Raw genomic sequence first — 21,508 nt, 5'->3', positions numbered from 1 at the left:
GGACCCAAGTCCTGTTCCCAGCACCCACATCAGGCAGCTCACAACTGTCTGAACCTCTGGCTCTGTGGGCACCTACAGTCATGTGCACACACCTACACACAGACAAACATACACCTACACATTGTTAGAATTAATAAAAATAAATCTTAAAAAAAAGTGACCTCCCAACAAGACTGCGTTCATGACAACAGCAAGTTCTGATGTGAGTAGTTGTGTAATGTCTCTCTTTCAATAGATGAAATAATGAAAATAACTCGAATTTCAGCCGAGCTTGCTCTCGTCTGAAGCACTACCCAAAGCTTTGGGGATATTTTTGTAGTTTATTTATTTTTTTGTTTTCTGTATTAGTTTATTCCAAATGCATGCTGATATGTGTTGATGCACATGTCACGGTACATATACAGAGGTCACAGGTGCACATGCCACAGTGCACATACAGATGTCAAAGGACAACTTGTGGGAATTGGTTCTCTCCTTCCAACATGGGGGTCCTGGACATTGAACTCAGGTTGCCAGCCTTAGCAGCACTCTCCTTTACCTTCTTAGCCATTTCATGAGCCCCGCCTCTTTATTCTTAATGGTGCATGGACATTATTAATAACTCAAGGCAACAATGTCATCTCTTCCATTATATTCTTCATCATCTTGGAGTCTGAAACTGTTAGGGCAATCTGGTTCTTAAACCTGTTTCGTAAATTTGAGCAAATAAAGTAACTTACTGGTTTTTCTAGCAAATATTTACTGAGCGTTTACTGTGTGCGTGGGAGCAGAAACTTGAATGCTTACAGTCCTGCTGATTCGATATCCCTTTGTAACCTAATCCTGGCGTAGAAGTCAAGGGTTGTGAACACTGTTCAAAAGAGATCAAAAAAGTCCCCATAGGCAATCTGTTGGATAAAACCTTGCTACCCACATGTGCTGGCTAGCTTTTTGTCAACTCCATATAAACTAGCTTCACCTAGGAGGAAGGAACCTTGATTGAGAAACTACCTCTATCAGATTGGTATTCAGGGGAGAAAATGTAGAACTTGTTGTTGTTGTTTTGATTAATGATTGATAAGGGACAGTCCAGCCCACGGTGGGTGGTGTCGCTCCTGGGCAGCAGTTGGTCTCGGGTGGTACAAGAAAACAGACTGAGCAAGCTGTGGAGAGCAAGACGTAAGCGATGTCCCTCAGTTAGCCGCTGCCTCAGTTCCTGACCTCAGTGGTCCACTGTGACCCGGAAGTTGTAAGACAAAAATAAACCTTTTCTTCTCCAAGTTGGCTTTGGTCAGCGTTTTATCCCAGAAACAAAAACAAACTAGAACACCAAACCAGGCCAGGCCAGATAATCCTAGCTGATGCAGGGAGTGTTTTTCTCCCTCCGTCTCCGTTGATCAAAGTTATGTTCTCATTTTGGACAAGCGTTCCCAGCTCCATAGGCTTTCATCCAAGACGCCACGGCTCCCTGTAAACGGCAATTATGTCTTTTAACACCCTGTTCGCCCCATTTAATGGAGAAGAAAAATGAGGAGGAGAAAGATCCATTGCTTAAGAGAGAGCCACCAACAAGGGATGATGCCTGTGGCCTGCCGAGACCAGTTCTGTCTGCAGTTCTGTCTGCAGTGAGCAAAAGGCAGCTGGCTTCTCCAGTGTCAGGCTCAGCAGTCTCTGCCATCCTTGATTTCCTGAGCCCCTGGGTTCACAAAATGGGGATGGTAGGGGATGTTGAGTCCCCAGACGTCCTCAGAATCCTTGCCTGTAAGACATAGGACGGGGGCTTTGGTCTCTTGGGAAATGTAATCAAACAATATTGACCATATTTCCAGATCCAAATCAGGAATACATGACCTAATATGAAAAATTGTAGGAACGCTACAGAAACAATGGAAGAGAAATTAAAAATGAAGGCTATAATAATAATAATAATAAAGCCCTGTCCACATGGAACCCCAGGGGCTAGCCTTGAACAGCTTCTCCTCCTGCCTCTACCTTCAGACTGTGGGATTCTGCCTGTGCCGGGCTTACAAAGTATGCCTTTAAAAGAGATGCAGCTGCTACACAACCCTGGGCATGTCTGTAATTCCAGCTCTCAGGTCAGTCTGGGTTACAATGTTGAGGCGTTGTCAGAAGTGGGGGTGGGGTGGGGGGTGGTATAGAGAGAGGAAGAGCGAGGAAGGGAGGGAGGGAGAAAGCATACACACAGTGGGGGTAATTGCATCTCATCTCAGCTAAAAAGTGATGATGAGAGGCAGGATCAGGAATAGAGATGGGCAATCCCTCAGGGTTCAGGTAAAAGAGTGGACTGGATTCCGATTCATGCCAGTGCAGCAGGGAGCAGGATGTGGAAATTTAGCTGTGCGCGGTGGCTCAACACGGGGCCTCCCTATAAACGCTGCCAGGCCGGCTTGCCAATACAATGGTAACCAGACTCCTTAGCCAGGTGTTCAGTTTTAGTCTGCATTCCTTGGGTAGGCACACAACTGAGAACTTCTAGTCAGGACTTTAGCTACAGGGGTAATGCGAGGCTGCTGAGAGCAGAAGCACAGTGGACGTGAGCTGAGGTGCCTCTGCCGTGACCGGGGAAGGAGGAGGTCTTGTGCCCCTCGTGCCTTCTCTTAGCGTTCTCAAATAACATACCTCTTTCCCCTGGGACTAAGAAGGGAGTTTGGGACACAGAGCTGACTTTGTCCCTCCTTTGTTACCCCATTATCTTTAAAATGGGAGTTACAGGAGATTAGAAAATATTTCCTCCCAACTGAATCTCGTGTTCATAAGCAATGTCACAGAGCTGGGGATGTAGCTCAGTCGAATGTTTGCTTACCACGAAAAAGATCCCTGGGTTCCAGCCCTGTTACTGTAAACGAAAAAACAAAAAACTTATGGTTAGTTACTTTTCTGTTGCTATGATAAAACACTAGGACCAAAACAGGACCTAGTTGGTAGACTAAAGACGTTATTTGGGTTTAAGGATCCGGAGGCAGAGGAAGAGCCCATCGGTGGGGTGGTAGTGGTGGTGGTGGTGGGGTAGGGTAGCTGTAGCGGGAAATAATAATAAAAGTCACCCACGCTATCTCCGACAGGGCACCAGCGGGCCTCGTTCTCATCTTGTGGAGACTCTCTGACCCTGAGCTCCAAAATCGCTCCACCCAGCTCGCTAAGTTCCCATGGTGGGTCACTGCCCCAACATTGTACCTTTTCTCTGGAACTCAGTCAAGTTGCCACGTGAAAGAAAACAGCACACAATCTTAGTTTAAATTCAAAAGGCAACACAATCACTGGGTGCAGCAACTGGCATCCTAACAGTAAGCCATTCTAAGTTAAATCTCCAGTAGCAGACCCCAATGGATCCACGACCTGAACCGGGGGTCTCTGCTACCTACATTTTCGTTCCATTGTCCTTCCCATCCAAAAGCCCACTCCCTTTCTCCTGCCTCCACCGTCCCTGTCTCCAACCCGGAAGTCCTGCCTAGTCACCCTGTGATTGATTTCTTTATTCATTAGAAGGGTCACATGAAGTCCTGAGTATGGGGTTCACTCCTCTCCCAGGCAGCCCCTCTTGGGGAGCAGAATTAGTCTCAAAATACAAACAGCACCAGGGATAGCCACAACAGGCAGCAGGAGCAGGAAGCTGAGAGATCACATAGCAATTACATACAGGAGGCAGAAAGGATGAACTGGAAGTGGCGTGAGACTTCTTCCAGCAAGGCTACATTTCCTGAAGGTTCCATGACCTCCCTAAACTGTGCCATCAACCGTGGTGCCGTGATAGGCAGTCTATTTTGGTTGAATGAGGCTTGCTCCAGCGACCTAGTAGAAAACTCTACAAGGGACAGAAAAGCGAGCCACGGTCCCAGAGTCAGGTGCCTGACACCACAGAGCCCCCAACTCCGTAATTCTGTAACTATAAGTCACACAGACAATGTCCCAAGCTTTTGGCATTCCGGCTAGACTCCACCCTCACAGTTACCTGTCTATAGCCAGGTATGCTCCTCCCTACACTTACCTGATAGCCCAGCCCACTATGAAAGGGGCTGCTTGGCCCCTCCTCGCTCTCTCATTAAGCCTTCACCTTTCTTACTCTTTAGCCCTCCTTCTCTCTCTCTCGTCCCCCCTCTCTCCATATGGCCATGGCCAGTCTCCCTCTTTCTACCTTCTCTCTTTCTCCCTGCCTTTCTACAATAAAGCTCTAAAACCATAGATTGTCTCTGCTCATCAAGGCCGGCTGTGTTTGAATGATGGGATAGGTTTTCCCTAACGAGCAGCGTGTGGAAGGCCTTCCTGCACCCCAGCCACGGTCCAAGGACCTTCACCTGCATGGAAACCACCCAGTGCCCCTCTCCCCCTGCCCTCTCCTCCCTTCTGCCCCAGGACTGACCAAGCGGTCCCCGGGGACCCCATTCTGTTCTCAGCTCTTCCATAGTGTCCAGAGGTGTCTGGGATGCCCAAGGCTGAGAACCTGGTACCTAGAACTGCCCCTTGTCCGCCACCCTCCAAGCTGGGGTCTGTGGCTTCCCACAGCCAGACACCCACTCGGGGCCGCATGAAAATGTGGCAGTCCTTCTGCATCTGCCCACCCAGAGCACCGAAACTCTGGTGGGATGCATGTTTTCTCTTACTCCCTTTATTCTCCTTTTATTCCCCCATGCCCTCTGCCCTGCAACCAACTGAGGACCAGTTGTTCAAATACCTGAGCCTGGAGTGGGGTGGGGTGGGGGCATTTCTCACTCAAACCACAACATAAACCAGAAATTATAAAAGTCAGAGAAGTTTTACATTCGAAGTTGCTTACCTGGTGATCTTAAACTCTGAACCATGTTTTCACACCTGTGATTAAAACAACTGAAATACTATGTGACACAGGAACAATCATGGATATTTCTTAGAGAAATTGGCTGATAGAAATGGGCACACACAGTATGAATCCACTTAAATCTAGTTGAAAACCAGGCACATGACTAGTCTACCGTCAGAAGTCAGTATAGGCTTTCTCTTGGTTTCATATAGTTATGTTTTGTTTTATTCTAGATGTGTATTTAGTTACCGTTCTATTGCTGTGATAAAAGGCCATGACCAAAGCCACTTAACAAAAAACAGCAGTAGGGGGCTGGAGAGATGGCTCAGCAGTTAAGAACACTGACTGCTCTTCCAGAAGACCTGAGTTCAATCCCAGCAACCACATGGTGGCTCAGAGCCATCTGTAATGGGATCCAATGCTCTCATTCGGCATGTCTGAAGACAGATAGTGTACTTACATAAATAAAATAAATAAATCTTAAAACAAACAAACAAACAAAACAAAACCAAAAGATAGCAGTAAATTTGGGGCTTACAGTTTCTGGAGTGAGAGTCCATGAACCTCAGGGCAGGGAGCAGTGACAGTGACAGGCACGGGGCTGGAGCAGTAGTGAGAGTGACAGAGAACAGGCACGGGGCTGGAGCAGTAGTGAGAGTGACAGTGACAGGCACGGGGCTGGAGCAGTAGTGAGAGCTTACTGCTGTTAAACCAGAATCCCATGGGCTTTGGAAATCTCAGATAAAGTCCACCCTCAGTGACTTACCTGCTCCAACAAGGCCACACCTCCTTATCCTTCCAAAATAGTTCCACAACTGGGGTCAAGTATTTACATTTATGAGTCTATGGGGGCCATTCTTGTCCAGTCCACAGTTTAATTATAATTTGTTCACTTTTCTATGAATATATTAGACTTTGTTACATCTCTCAAAAATAGCATGCATATTAGATTTTGTGTATGTGTGCTTGTTTGTGTCCATGTAGATATATGTATATGTACACATATGTGTGGTGGTCAGAGGATAACCTCCATTGTAATTCCTTAGGTGATACCTAGCTTTAAAATGTTATATATATATATATATATATATATATAGAGAGAGAGAGAGAGAGAGAGAGAAAACATCAGTCCATGGTATGTGACCCAGGGCACATCTGAACTCAGATTGTCAGGTGTGGTGGCAAGTGCTCCAATCTACAGAGCCGGTTTTTGCCAACCCATTTGTTGTTGTTGTTGTTGTTTTTAATTGAGACACAACCTTACTGATCTGGAACTCACTTAAGACTGGGTTGATTGGCCGTCGAGCCCCAGGGATCTGCTTGTGTCTGACCTCCAGCATTGGGGTTTTAGAGTCTGCTGAGCTTGGCTTACTCTTGCTTGCTTGCTTGCTTGCTTGCTTTCATGCAAGTTCTGGGACAGAACTCAGGGTGTTCAAGCTTATATAGCAAGCACTTTACCAACTGAGTTGTCTTCATAAGCTTCTTACGCTTAATCCCATTTTCCAAATGAAGAAATGGAGGCCTAAGTATTTGCACAATGTGTTGCAGGCCAACAATCGGAAACAATGACCAGGTCCTAGTAGGCTGCTTGGTCCTCAGAAGGATTCTTGGAAGGGAAGATTTCACAGCTCTCCCTCTGGGTCTCCAACCTCTTCTCTCTTTGGCCATGAGCTGGGTTTCTATGGAGAAACTTGTTCTTTCCCTAGAGAGCCAGGTGGTCCTCCATGCCTAGAGTTTAGCTGGGAGATGCCTGGAGTGGTTCTCTGTTTTAACACTTCACAGATCTGCTGTGCGTGCTGTGGGTGACCTCCCTAGCACCTTTTACCAGCTGGAACTTTCTTACAGGCTCCAGAAAGGGGCAGCAGGGGAGGTGAGTATTCACCTTAGAGCTAAAAGTAGGGAGGTTATGGCATGATACCACTGATGGACACACTTTCCAGTGAAAGGCTCTATCCTCGGTCAGCACAGCTGACTCTACACATCCAACATGGCTGGGGATCCTTCTGGTCATGTATTAGGGCACTGTAAGCCAGAATGTGGGTGGGAGGATATTCAAGAGAATGACCCCAAAAGCAGTGTCCTCTGGAATACAAGAGAAAACGATTCCCAGGCCCCCCCTCCCACCCACAGAGGAAGAAAGTCCTAAGTCTCCAGCAGCCTTCCGCTGGGAAAAGTCTAAAGCTCTGCCTTTTTTTTTTTTAAAGATTTATTTATTTTATGTATATGAGTACACTGTAGTTGTGAGCCTTCCTGTGATTGTTAGGAATTGAATTTAGGACCTCTGCTCTCTCTGGTCAGCCCTGCTCATTTATTATTATAAATAAGTACACTGAAGCTGTCTTCAGACGCATTCATTACGGATGGTTGTGAGCCATCACGTGGCTGCTGGGATTTGAACTCAGGACCTTTGGAAGAGCAGTTGGTACCCTTACGCACTGAGCTATCTCTCTAGCCCCTGGCTTCCTTTCAAGATGCATGTTTTCAACAGCATTTGCTTTGATCGATTGGATTAGAATCTTAAGTGGAATTTTGAGTGTCTTCAGATAATATTTTGAGTTCTTAGGGCAGGGGTTTTTAGTTTGGGGCACTACTGTATCAGAGATCCTGAATGAGCAGGTTTCCCAGAAGAGCTGGGCCGGAGGAAAAGCCAGCCTGGGCTATGTAGAGAGACCCCTGTCTTAAACAAACAAGCTAATGAAGTAATGTCCCAGCAAGCTTGGACCTACTTGGGTGTAAGGAATGCCATTTCCCTAGGCCCATATGGATATGCTGAAAACTGGGTCTAAATAAACATATATTATCATATGGGGTGGGGCGGCTCAGCAAATAGTACTGACTCTTTTCTGGATTTTTAAGTTTGGAGTTCTAGAGGAGCAGATATGACGGGAAAGGCCAGGATCTCTGTTTCACACAGTGGGTTCTTTAAATGTAAGCTCAGTCCATCACAAGCTTAAATGCTGTCTTCGGTATCTTTCCCACCCCTAGGACTTCCAGAAGGAGACGTTTGACCTCTGCTCAGGACGGGCTTTCTGAGTTCTTCACAGAAGGGGTCCATTCATCCTGTGCACCAGATGGCAGACTTCATCTCTGGAATTCATCTGCTTTCTAGGCTCATGTTGCCAATTCATGAACGTGACTTACAAGGAGGGTTAGAGATAGGCTTAGCGTTGGTTTTGCTTTGTTCTGTTCTGTTCATTTTATTCGAATGTTTTATTGTGATAAAAAATACATAACATGGACTAGAGAGATGGTATAGCCATTAAAAGCTAGGCTCTCAGCCGGGCGTGGTGGCGTACCCCTTTAATCCCAGCACTCGGGAGGCAGAGGCAGGCAAATTTCTGAGTTCGAGGCCAGCCTGGTCTACAGAGTGAGTTCCAGGATAGCCAGGGCTACACAGAGAAACCCTGTCTTGAAAAAAAAAAACAAACAAACAAACAAAACCAAAACCAAACACAAACAAACCCAAAAGCTAGGCTCTCACAACCAACTCTTTAAAATGCAGATACCATAAAATTTATCATTTTAACCATTTTAGTGCACAGTTTAGTGGTGTTAAAGGCACCCCACGTTCAATACCAATAACTCTTTTTATATTTTTTTCCTGATCTTTTTACTAGATATATTCTTTATTTACGTTTCAAATGTTATTCCCATTCCTGGTTTCCCCTCTGAGAACCTGCTATCCCCTCCCCCGTCTCCCTGCTCACCAGCCCACCCCCTCCCGCTTCCTGGCCCTGGCATTCCCTTGTATTGGGGCATAGAACCTTCACAGGACCAACGGCTTCTCCTCCTATTGATGACCGACAAGGCCATCCTCTGCTACATATGCGGCTGGAGCCAACTCTTTTTATCTTATAAAACGAAAACTCAACTTCCTCATCTCAGCCCCTGCAGCTACCAGTGTGAGCTTGGTTTTATATGGTTCCCTGGAAATTACAATATGACATGTCAATACAGTTTTTTTTTTTTTTTTTTTTTAGGGAATACGGGCATAATTTCACTATATTTCTCCACTTAAAAAATTGAGGAAGGAATTTCTTTGTCTCGGACCAAATTAAAGTCCCTCGGGGACAAGCTTGAGAGCGGGTTGGTCGTCTTTAACTGCACGCGGAGCGTCGGAGCAACTTGGCCAAGAACAAAGAGCCCTGTTCACGTAGGCAAAACAGCGACACCTGCTGATCGATCGCAGAATTACTTTTCAGACAGATTGCTGAGGGTTTTTTTTTTTTTTTTTTTTTTCCTGTCTCACTGTGTACTGGCTTCTATTTGGAAAAGCTGTTGTCTAATCATAGACTATGAATGTTATTTGTTCGAGTCAACTCTGGGATTAGGCACACGGTAGCCAGGCAGGTGCTGGTGCTCTCTCAGGTCTGGTTCACAGCAGGTGGGCGGGCATGTGTGAGCTGCTTGTCCTGACCTGGAGCTTCACCAGCTTCTCTGTGACTGCCAGCTTCTCTCCTTCCACTCTGTAGGGAAAATGTCTCTACCGATCCCTGACCCTGTTCACACTAACCCCCTTTCATAATGTCTTAGAAAAAAAGAGAGACTTTCGTTGCAACCTCACTCCTTAAGTGGCCTAGGAAGGAAGAACGTGCGAATCTTTCTCTTTGATTGCCCTGCCTTTAATTAAATTACACCTGCACGTTCTATATATGCACACACACTGTGACTTACATATATGATCCTTAAGGAGAGGCCCAGGATATATTTAAATCCTAATCTTACCTGATATGTCCCTAGCACGTTCCCAGCCTCATGTGTTTTTGTTACTCAAGCTTGCTGACAGAGGGAAACCTCCTGAGCTCCTGCTATGGTGGGTATGAAACACTCCCTCTCCCAAGTGGTTTCCAAGTCGGGTTGGGTTGTGAACTCTGCCACCCTCTTTTCCCTTCCCCAATTGAATCAGAATTTCTGGAGTTAGGACTCAGGAACCTGGATGCGTGATAAGCACCCAGGTGATTCCTCTGCTGCATTGCCAAGGATAACCTTGAACTCTGTGTGTGTGTGTGTGTGTGTGTGTGTGTGTGTGTGTGTGTGTGTGTATGAGAGAGAGAGAGAGAGAGAGAGAGAGAGAGCACAAGCGAGAGAAACAGAGAGAGAGAGGGAGAGAGAGAGAGAGAGAGAGAGAGAGAGCATGCTTACAGCAAGTGGAGGTTGAAGGACAGATGGAAATTGATGCTGGTCCTTACATTCTTCTTGTTCCACAGAGGGTCTCTTTGCTGGCTTCTGTTGGGTGAGCTGGACTGGCTGATTGATTCTTGGCTTCCCCTCCTGCCACAGATGAGTGCTACTGCTCTGAGCTTCAGGTGGCTTCTGGGGTTTGGATTCAATTCCTCCCTGGCAGACACTTTACCCACGGAGCACCCACTTTCCCACCCCCCGACCTTGAACTTCTGCTCCTCCTGCCTCCACTTCCGGAGCGTGGGGATTGGATACCTGCGTGCCTTTTCTCGTGGTGCTGGAATTGCAGACCAAGGCTTTGAGCATGACAAATCACCAGTCTCTTGAATCATAGCTTGAGCTATGCTGAGACTTGGGGTATATGCAAAGACACATACACAAATATGTCCCGGAAACAATTGTATGTTTTGACCGCTGATACTTTGTCTTCTATCTCATCAAAAGACTTTCGGTGCAGCCCGGGCCTAGAGTCTTTGGCAAGAGTCTGCCGTGGCGGCTTCTGCTATGCCTGTCACTGTGCACACATTCCGTGTGCAGCCATAGCTTTCCTTCTTTCTTTCCTGCTTGGCCACTCCATATGTCACCGCTGGTGACATTACATCTAAAACTTTTCAGACGGAGTCACACAGCTACTCCCTGAACAGGAAGTCACTTTCAGATCACCTAAGGCAAAGTGGGGGGTCTCGACCCAGTGCAGGTAAACTGCACAGTGAATTCCAGGCTAACCTGAGTCACATGAGGCTCTGTCTCAAGAAACCCCAGAATATTTTAAAATGAAAGTTTCTGTCTTTGGTGCTTATTAGCTTATAATTGACAGAATATTGGGAGAATGGGTAAAGCAGGTCCGCCACAAGGCTTAGCCATCTGAGTGGATGCTGATTGGATGGATTGTGAACATCAGCTGTTACCTGTCACCTGACTGGAGAGCCTCAGGGAGTCCCTTTCTCATATTTAAAAAAAAAATGGAATTAAACATTCTTTTAAATTTAATTTTTATTTACGTATGCATGGGAGTGTCTGTGTGTGCAGTTGTTGCATGAGTGTGGGTGCCTGCAGAGGCCAGAACATAGTGTTGGATTCCCTGGATTTATAGGCAGTTGCAAGCCACCTAACGTGGGTGCTGTGAACCAACCTTGGGATCTCGTCAAGAGCAGCAAGTGCTCCTAACCGCTGAGCCATCTCTCCAGCCTTTGCTCTCCTATCTTGACCCAGCGCTTGCCATTATGACATTAGCCATTCTCAGAGTCTGGCTGAAAACAGGGAACCAAACTACCTTTGTTAGGGGTTGAACCCCTTCATTTCAGCTCCTGGGTAATCCTTCCGTCCCTCACGGGCTCTAATCTCTGTTCCTTCAATGTTTGTTCCCTAACCTAATCCCTCTGAACTTCTCAGCTGACACTAATGAGTGTCTTAAGAAACTGGAAATTCTTGAATGCACAGGCGGTTCTGGGCGGTTCTGCCCCCCCCCCCTTTGACTTCCGGCAGGGGTTCTGGCTACGGCAGGAAGAGCTGTCAGCTCCTGTGGCCTGGCCTTTCCTTAACTGGTCAGATTTAATTGTGAGTCGCATCAGCTCTCTGACCTTACTCTTTGCTGGTCGCGTGGTTATAAGGTGGGTTCCTTTGACTTTGGTAGATCATGGCAAAGAGGTAGAAGTTAGAAGAGGATACAAACTGAAGATTTTTGGCAGCGGCGGCCATACAGAATCAGGTTACTTTCTAGATCCTTATCTGAGATGATGGTTGTGTTCTAATTTGGAATGGGGCCTGAAGCGCACGGAAGAGGAACATTTCTAAACACATTAAGACGCACGGATGCCTGACACAGGACACTCACTCTGCGCAGAGGCTACTTCTTATCTGAACTCTGCTGCGACTTGTCCGTGTTTTACAAGTGAAAAACTTCCGTGACTTGCCTGAGAAACACCTGAGTCCCCACCCACCCCACCAGAGTCACCAAGTGTACATCATAAATCATTATCTAGATCCTGTTAACATGCATTTTCTTTTTTTCTTTCTTTCTCTCTTTCTTTCTTTCTTTCTTTCTTTCTTTCTTTCTTTCTTTCTTTCTTTCTTTCTTTCTTTTTTTTTTTTTTTTGCTTTTCGAGACAGGGATTCTCTGTGTTGCCCTGGCTGTCCCAGAACTCACTCTGTAGGGATTATTTTCCTCAACTCTTATAGGGATGAAAGCAACGATAGATATGTAAATGAGTGGGTGTGGCCGTGTTCCAGTGGGAAATGTTATGGGCAATGAAATTAGAATTTCGCATAAGCATGAAATGTTATAAAATACACTTTTCTTTTGGTACCCCTCCCATCACTTAAAAACAAACGATTCTTACCTCATAGGCACAAAACATACCACCTTGGCCTTTGAGTCCTAGGGGGTCAAACTTGATGTAGATCATTACAAGTAGAGTAAACCAGATATCTATGTGAGCTTGTGGCCTAGAACATCTTTGTACTGAAACACATTAACACTGAGCAACTTTCCACTTTGTATATGTGCTGCTGGAGCAAGCGCGAGCAACGTTTCCACTTTGGCATAGGTGTGGGAAGCACTACACTTAACATCTGGGTCCCTCTTGGAGGTGGGGATTTCAGAAGGACTGACTGATACTGACTATGAAGCCTAGTAATAACACTGTGGAAGGCTCTGAGCTTGGAGCTGCTCTAGACATTCCGGACTGAACAGGCTTTTGTAAAGACTTGTGCTCATTTACTACGCCCACAGATTCGTCCTTGTTTGGACAGAATAACAGATAAGATAAAATACAAGAGCAAGAAGCCCACTTGCTGTATCCATGTCCACACAGACATGATTCTTCAAGTATCTAAAAGAGGAATACGTGTTATTTAAATTTGTGTTTAATTAAATTGTCTACATAATCAGTCTAAGGATCTTGATGTTGCTATGGTGATGTCACTTAGTGCTTGGATGGTATCTGGTAATAGCAAAAAATTCATTGAGCGTCTATCGCATGCTAAGAAACCACCGGTTATCTCTTTAGCTCCGACATTAAGTGGGCTCGATGGCATTTGCTTCATCTGGCAGATGAGAAAACTGAGGCTAAGCAACATTCTGCCTGTGTCCCCAACCACACAGCTGGGGAGGAGCAGAGCTCACTCCACCCAGCTCCTGGTGCTTTCAACTCCATACCCCCCACCCCCTACCCCCCACCCCACACCTCACCCCAGCGCGCGCACCTGCACCCGCTGAGCTGCGCATGCGCCGCCGCAGCGCGCGAGCATGGCTCTGGCTTCTTTGTGTGCTCCAGAATCTGCGCACGGCCTCGGCCATCTCCGCTTTGTTTTCCGCAGCGCAGTGTTTGTTCGCGAGGCCTTTACCCCCGGAGTAGGTTTCTTGGGGTCACAGTTAAGACGTTTGATCGTACTGAAACTCGTGTTCAAAGATCTCCTTGCACGAAATGGTGTGTGGGCTGGGACGGGAAAGCTGGGTGACACAACTGACTGCAAGGACTGGCTGAGGAAATCGCTCCAGAAACGCAAACCAGCGGATTCTGTGCGGAGGGGGAGCAGGCAGAGGGAGGCTCCTTGATAGAGACTTTCTTCGTTGCGGAAAAACCTGGCAGTGGCGCTAGTATAATGCCGTTGACTTTATTCTTCAGATTTTAATTTACAGCATATTCAGTTTATAGATTTTGTTCCTTTGTTTCTTTGTTCCTGTCTTTGTTCCCATGTTTCTTAAAAGTCCTCCCATATTATTATTATTAATAATTTTAAAGGATTCTTCTTTTCCTATCAAATATCAATTAACTACACTGCTTTGAAACAGCGTTCGGGATGGCTTAGTATTTCCTAAGCCAGTTTATCGAGGGCCCTAAGGAAGTACCATTCCTGAGGCTCTGCTGGCTAAGGCCTGCATTCCAATTTCCGTACTCACAGCCGCTAACCAGAATCCTAAACAAAGAACCAGGAAGTGAGCATGAAAAATGGAAGATAAAAATGTTTCAATTTTCTCAGTCATTTTATTTTTATTATAATTTTAAAAATATTTATTTGAAACAGGGCCTTTTACAGGACATTTTTTTAACTCCCCATGTAACTGAGTCTGTCCTTGAACTCCTTGATCTTGTGCCTCCACCCCCCACCCCTCACCCCCCAAATCCTGGGATTACAGATATGCACCACTACACCTAGCTAGTTATTTTATTTTAAGAATACTCTCTGTGATAAACACCACATTTATTGATCGTTCTTTCAGAGCACTGGTTCTCAACCTTCCTAATGCTCCCTTTAATACAGTTCTTCATGTTGTGACCCCCAACCATAAAATTATTTTGTTGCCACTTCATAACTTTAAATTTTCATAATTAAATATCTGATATGCAGGATATCTGACTTGCAACCCCTATGAAAGGGTCCTTCAGTGTTTGGGGTTGCGACCCATAAGTTAAGAACCACTGTTCTAGAGGACTCTGCTTCCATTTCTAGTACCCACGCGGTGATTCATAACTGTCTGTAACTCTAGTCCCAGGGGATCAGTAGCACCCTCATCTGGCCTCAGCAGGCACTAATCACACTGCAGGCATGTGGTACACACATAATCAGGCAAACACACATACATGTAAAATCAAAAATAAATAGAATCTTAAAAACCAAACCAAACCCCTCCACAATGTTTCACATGAATACTTAGTTTCAGTTCCCCTCAATTTTGGTTTTGTGGCATTTAAATTTCCTAAATACCATAATAAAAATTAGCATCCTAAATATTGGAAGTTTAAGCCATTTTTTCCTTTCATCTCTCCTTCTTTCCCCTTTCTCTTCCTTTCATCGTCTTTCCCTGATAAAAAGGAAGCATTTTTAATATTAAATTTATTAAGAGATATCACTTGTAATGAAATTTTTATGTTCCTTTATTCTAAGGAAGTAGGATGTTTCTCTTGAGCAAGTCACTTGGAAGTCTCCATCCGGGCAAGACATATTTTAGTTAGAAGGCATTTTAGAGAGACTCTGATAGCAAATGAACTGGAAGGAACGCTATCTAATGGAGGGGACGTCATGTTATTGTCTTGCTGTCAGTATAACCCAGAGTGATCGATGGCTACCTCTCCCTGGCATGGGAGATTAATGAATTGACTGTAATTTTGGCAACCTTTGTACACTGAGGTGGGGGTGTCACATACTCTAAGTTGATTTGTGTGAGTGACAGGGCAGTCTTTGAACAGAGAGAGCATCTGATATTCTAGGTGCACTGGTCACTAGTGCTGCTTCAGCTCTGGTCGAAGCAGGCTGCCCTGCCCACCCACATCTGTCCGTGTTACACTAGACATGGCCTTCGCAATTCAACTTGCCTCTCTTGTAAGAGTTCTTGTCAAGAACTGTGTTTGCCAGTTAGTTAAGAGTTATTTGGTCTTACGATTAGTTTTGTAGAGACGTATCCTTTATTTTAGGGAACACATATGAGCATAGGGCTTGCGTTTGGATCCCAGCGCTCATGGAAAAGTCAGACATGGCAGTGTGTGCAGGTAACCCCAGGACTAGGCTTGGGCCAGCAGTCTAACCAAGTTAGTGAGGTCCAGATTACGTGAGGGAGGTTGTCTCAAGCAGTAAGGTGGTAGACATCTCACAGCAGTCTCTGTCTTTCACATGCATGCACATACACCTACATGGGTCTGTGCACACCCATGAGCACATACACAGACACAGAAGAGTCAACCTTAAAAATAAAACAAAACGATAGTTTCACCTCTACCCCTTTAACTACCCCTGCTACTTAAGTCAAAGGGTTTTCTATTGCATTCCATATGACATTCAAGGCAATTATTTTCTTCTTAAATTCTCTCTCTCTCTCTCTCCCTCTCTCTCTCTCTTTTCTTGCATTCTGGCTGTCCTGGAACTTGCTCTGTAGACCAGCTGTCCTCAAACTCAAAGTGATCCACCTGCCTCTGTCTCCTGAGTACTGAGAATAAAGGTGTGTGTGCCAATTATTGCCCGGCCTAAGTTTTCTTCTTTATTGCATTTATTTATTTATTTATTTATTTATTTATATGTTTATTTATATGTTTATTTATTTGTGTGTGTGTGTGTGTTGTGTGTGTATTGTGTATGTGTGTTGTGTATGTACTCAAAGTACCATAGTGTATGTGTTGAGCTCAGAGGACAACTTCAACTTTCGGGAGGTAGTGAGGATCCAAGTAAAGTTATCAGTCTTGGAGGCTGAGCCATCTTGCTGGCTCCACATTTTTTTCTTTCCTTGAGATAGGCTCTATGTGTTATAAAACACAGAGGGAATTAAAAAAAACCAGACCATTATGAATATTTTTGATGGGGGAGAGGTGGCTCAGCAGTTAAGGGCACTGGCTGCTTTTGCAGAAGATCCTGGTTCGATTCCTGCCACCCACAAGGCTCACAACCACAGTAACTCCAGTTCCAGGGTATTCTATGCCCTCTTCTGTCTCCACAGACATGAGGCATGCATGAGATACACTCATCCATACTCATACAATTAAAAATTGTCCCATGGATTTCTCTAGTCAGTATGTGGTTACAAAACTTACAGCTCGTCGACAGATATCTTTAAGAAGAAACAGGCAGCCACACAGGGTGGTTTAAACCTATAATCTCCACACTGGGAAAGCGAAGGCAGGAGGATCACATAATTTTAAGGTCAGCCAGGGCTACACAGAGAGATTTTGTTTCAAAAAATAAAACAAACAAACAAATGAAAGAGAAAAAAGGAGGCAAACAGACACCATGGCCCTTCTGGTGTCAATGGGCAGTTGGATTCATTTTGTCCAGCATCAGCTCTGAGCCTTCAGGTCTCCTATTTCAGCTTCTCAAACATGAGTTGCTCTGAAGACAAAACCCAGAATGTGGGAAACCACGGGCAAAGTGCCTCCGTGGCCTCAATGTGTGAAAAGCCGTGCTGTGTGGAACCCATAGGCTCAAAATAGGCTCAAGAGGTGTGGCAACCGATGGTAGCATATGGATCGCATTTGAACCTTATTTATGAAGAGCATCTAGGAGATGATTGACAGACGTGACCAATGAACGCACGCTTTTCACAGGAATGATAATTATTTTGGGTTGTTTTTTTCAAAAACACTTAGAAATATGCACTATCAACGGTAATAGCACTGGCTGCTCTCCCAGAGGTCCTGAGTTTAATTCCTATCAACCACATGGTGGCTCACAACCATCTGTAATGGGATCTGATGCCCTCTTCTGGTGTGTCTGAAGACAGCGACAGTGTGCTCACATACATAAAATAAATAAATCTTTTAAAAAAAGAAATATGCGCTTACACATCTATTTCACATCTGCGCATGAAGCGATGTGATGTCTGAGACAAGATGAAGCAAGGGCAGCTCTACTGTGGAGATTCTTGAAGCACTGGTAGGTAGGTGGAGTTTACTGCTCTACGAGCCCTACTTGGGTAAATGTTAAAAGCTTTCATGAGAAACACCAAAGCCAACGAAAACAAAGCAAAACAATTATAAAAAAACAAATCCTGTCAGAATCTAGTGGGCCTTCACTGTCCAGTGACACCCAAAGCATTAGAATTCCTGTGCGTATCTCTGGGTCCTGGATAATGGGGGGGTGGGGGTGGGAGGCTTCCCGGGTTGGTGGATAGTCCCTCCCACCACACTACTGTCCTTAACAGAATTTGAGAAAATGGCTGTTTCCCCTGCTTTCTGTCACCTGCCTCTGAGGTCAACTGCTGCTATCAGGACTTGACAGTTGTTATTTGCCTCAAAGCACTTGAGGTCAGGATCACTGCATTAGATTTCCAACACAGTCATTTTTGGACCTGCGTTACTGGCTATCAGTTGGTCATCTTTTTATAGATGACATCAATATCAGCTGGCATATAAAAGCTTTCCCAACCATGATTGCCTTATTAATCAATTCATAAAGCTGATCAGGAAATTGTTAGCGTGCCTGCTAACTCGATAGGTAGAAAATAAATCTTAAAACCCATTTTTGTTGGGTAAGTAGGTATTTTAGGAGGTGGGGAAGGGGACAGAGTTCAAGCACAAAGAAATGCATCTTGTTATTTCATTTGCTTTTCTGTCTCTTAACCTATACTTTCGCTGCTGCAAGCTGCTGTCTTCAGTTATCAGGTAAAAATACATCTGAGTGTAGATAGCCATCGTTGGACAGTCTGGATTGCCTATGTTGTTATTTTCTCCATCTTGGAGAAACGAAATATACAATTTCGAGGTTATTAAAAGATAACCTGTGCTAAAAATGATATGTAGTTTTTGTATTTTAAGAATCAAAACCTCTGGACATTGTGGCACGTGTCTGTAATCCCAGTACTTGGTAGACAGAGGCCAGAGGACTGCCACAGTCGAAGCCAGCCTGGTTCAGGGACCCGTCTCATAAGACGTTTTTGTTCTTTGCCAGCCTTGGAAGTTTCTAGAACTCCAGAATACTATGTCACCCCCTTCCACAAAGCTGTTCTATGTGTGAGCTCCTGGTTCCTGATGGTATCCTCATGGTACCGTTCAGATCTGGGTGGATTAGGAGTCTCTCTGTCTCTCTGTCTGTCTCTCTGTCTCTGTGTCTCTCTGTCTCTCTCTGCCAATTCTTCTATCTTCTGTCCAGCCTGGGTGAGTGTTATTTTTTCTGTTGAATTTTCTATTTGAACAGTATACTATCTGCGACAGAGCTAAACTCAACTCAAGCGCTTAATCCAATACGTAAACAGGGTAAAGAGTTTAGACCGCGGTCCACTCCCACCCCAGGATTTTAGCTGCTGCCTCAGAAGCCATGAGGCCCAACAGGACTCCCGGACCATGGCTGTAGATGCAAGTCTCTGCCGTTTTCACCTCCTCCTGTGTTTTGCGTTCAGAACCTTTCCCGATTTGCATTTGTGTGGCCACATGTGGCCATGCCTGTGGCTACTCAAGGATCCTTTAGTGCCGCCAACCAACTCTGGCAGAAGAAGGCCAAACACCTACACGGAGGGCGGGCTGACATTTAGTTTGTGGAACAAATAGTAATACAACCTATGTTGCTTTGTTCTTTGAAAGTGATTTTTTTCTTCACCAAGCAGCTCTCAAAACAACAACAACAACAACAACAACAACAACAACCACCACCACCTCTCTCTCTCTCTCTCTCTCTCTCTCTCTCTCTCTCTCTCTCTCACACACACACACACACACACACACACACACACACACGGCAGGGGACAGAACTTTTTTTTTTTTTTTTAAACGGCTCTATGCTGAAGCTGAGATTTACCATAAGCAAACTGAATGGCAGGCCTGGCATCTTGGTACATAAAGCTATGGCCAGAGTCTTAGTAAATATAACGTTTTAAGATAGTCAGTAACATTTCCCACACATTCTAGGCTCCTGAGAGATAAGATGCCAAGTGGTCACTCCTTTCTAGGAATCGAACCCTGCTGACTCTGTACATAATCTCAGGGAAGCATCAGTCTCCTTATGGGACTGGGGGGGCTTGGGGAATGCAACCTAAGAGATTGGTAGGTCACCCCTGAGACCTCTGTAAATCCAGGCTTTGTGTGGTCCCACACCGGGAGAGGAAATGAGCAGTTTCTCCATCTCCCTTTGTAGCTGTAGCATGTCCCTTGGACTCCTGAGCATCTCCCTGAAAGCACAACGATATGACATCCCTGTCATCTCCATTTCATAAGTTGGGGTGCTGAGAACTGAATAAAAAAGGCTCAGGCCTGTGGCCAGTGATTTGGGACTGAAAGCCTCAGGCTGCTCTGCCTTTTGGGGTAATGATGTGACTAATTTCAAGGCTGAAGTTAGATGTGTTTCTCAAGCACACGCTGCCATCCAGCTAAAAAGGATTAGGGCGAGGACCCGGTGTGTGATTTGCACATGAATCTGCAACTGGTTTACAATAATCGTGTAATAAAAATTGCTTAGCTGAGAGCCACTGTGCAGCCCTGTTTAGCTGCTTGCTTCCAATATTGCATTTACAAAAATTACATATTTCATATAATCAGGCCTGTCTCTTACTTAATCACCCCACACATCATATAAATCTTTAAAACGGACAGGTCTATAAATCACTAGCATTTTTCATTTACCACTTATTCTAAGCCAGGCAGTTTCTTATTTAAATTGCCATATGGATAAATCTAATAATCCCTATTCACTTACATCATCTCAAACTTTAAATCTTATTCTGGCTGAGGTCATAAGTGAAATCAGTATTGAGGGCAGGACTAGCAGCTGTAACAACTATAATAGCTTTCCAAATTCTATTAAAGGGCCCAAATAACATTAAAAAATGAGGAAAAATTGAATTACATTATTAAAGTGTGATCTGCTGAATCAGGCAGATGTAGGGCCTGAACAGAGCTCCCGACTGGGGTGTGGCCCCATTGGGAGTGTGTGCCAATGGGAATCACTGACCGAGCCCTCCTCTTCCTCGCACATTTTGACACAGAGATCTGGATTAGGGCTTCTCAGCCAGGTGCTGTTGACTTTTTGGCTCATACAGGTCTTTGTTATAGGCTGTTCTGTACACAGTGGTATGATTAGGAACCTGCCAGGCCACTGCCCGTTAGATGCCAGCACTAACACTTTCTGACCTCAGTTTTAACAGCCCCAAATGGCTATGGTGTGTGGGGCACACCCTCTTCCCACTGCTGGTAACTCGTAACGTAAATAATTGGATCGGATTTAATCAGATAGGATTGAATTGGCTCTGGGACTGTGCTCTCTACTGCTCTCTTCCGTGTTGGTGCTGCTAGGCCAGGGATCCCAGTGCGTTTCCAGTGTTTGCTGAAGGGCGTTCTGGGAGAGCTTGTTGGGAGCCAGATGAGGAGAGTCAGGAGACTTCCACAAACAGGGAAGACCTGAATTCCAGGCAAATGGGACAGTTTTTTTCCTCGCCCTTCTCAGGTGATGAGGCAGCCTACTCCAGACTCCTTCTGAAAACAGGAGGACATTGCAGACCTGGGATTTGTAACGCTACAACATTGTGGTTGCAGTATACATATAATTTTTATAGTATCACAGACGGCTAGGAAAGATAGTGTGATTTTGTGATGACTAAAGAAAATTAGTGACTGTTTGGGAAGGAGACGTTCAAATCTCAACCACTGGCTCCTGAACAAGTTTGCACGGGGCTGGCTGCCTTCCTCACTTCTTACAGTGGGTAGATTGCGTCTTCTGATGGCTGGCGGCCGAAGATAGTTCATCTCGGAGCTATGAAAGGCACCGGCTGCAATTAGTTTCCCAGGGAGATTCTGCCAGGTCTTTGACAGCCGGAGGAGTTATTCCCCCATATAAATCATCCCTGCGCTGCCATCTTAAATGCACATGCTTTTCTAGAGAGGCATCCATCCTCCTTCACCTACAACCAAACAAAGCGAGTGCTGCCATTACAATTTGGAGATGAAGCTCGCTGACAGCGCGGTGTCACAGAATGCTGAGGGAAGGTATCTGTAATTATGAGCTGGCAGCACCCCATGCCTAACTAATGGGAAGTGTGACATCATTTATACTGGGGATCAAAGAGACAGAACTAGGAAACAATATTGGAACGAAATTTGCTGTGTCCAGGAACTCTGCTTTCCGAAAGGCCTTTGGCCAGCA

General features: G+C 45.2%; 1 long non-coding RNA gene across 1 annotated transcript; it reads right to left on the bottom strand.

Moving 5' to 3' along the window:
* Positions 1-303: 303 nt before the first annotated feature.
* On the bottom strand, positions 304-13,385 carry Gm6559 (predicted gene 6559). Its single transcript, NR_110455.1, has 3 exons — positions 13,160-13,385; positions 2,804-2,836; positions 304-1,738 (listed from the first exon to the last, which is right to left on the bottom strand). It is a non-coding gene; the product is annotated as a predicted gene 6559 (long non-coding RNA).
* Positions 13,386-21,508: the final 8,123 nt, after the last annotated feature.

The sequence above is a fragment of the Mus musculus genome, chromosome 6 (genome assembly GCF_000001635.26).
Source record: "Mus musculus strain C57BL/6J chromosome 6, GRCm38.p6 C57BL/6J".
Taxonomy (NCBI): domain Eukaryota; kingdom Metazoa; phylum Chordata; class Mammalia; order Rodentia; family Muridae; genus Mus; species Mus musculus.
The sequence above is the reverse complement of the archived record's forward strand: the minus strand, read 5'-3'. Positions and strand labels throughout refer to the sequence as shown.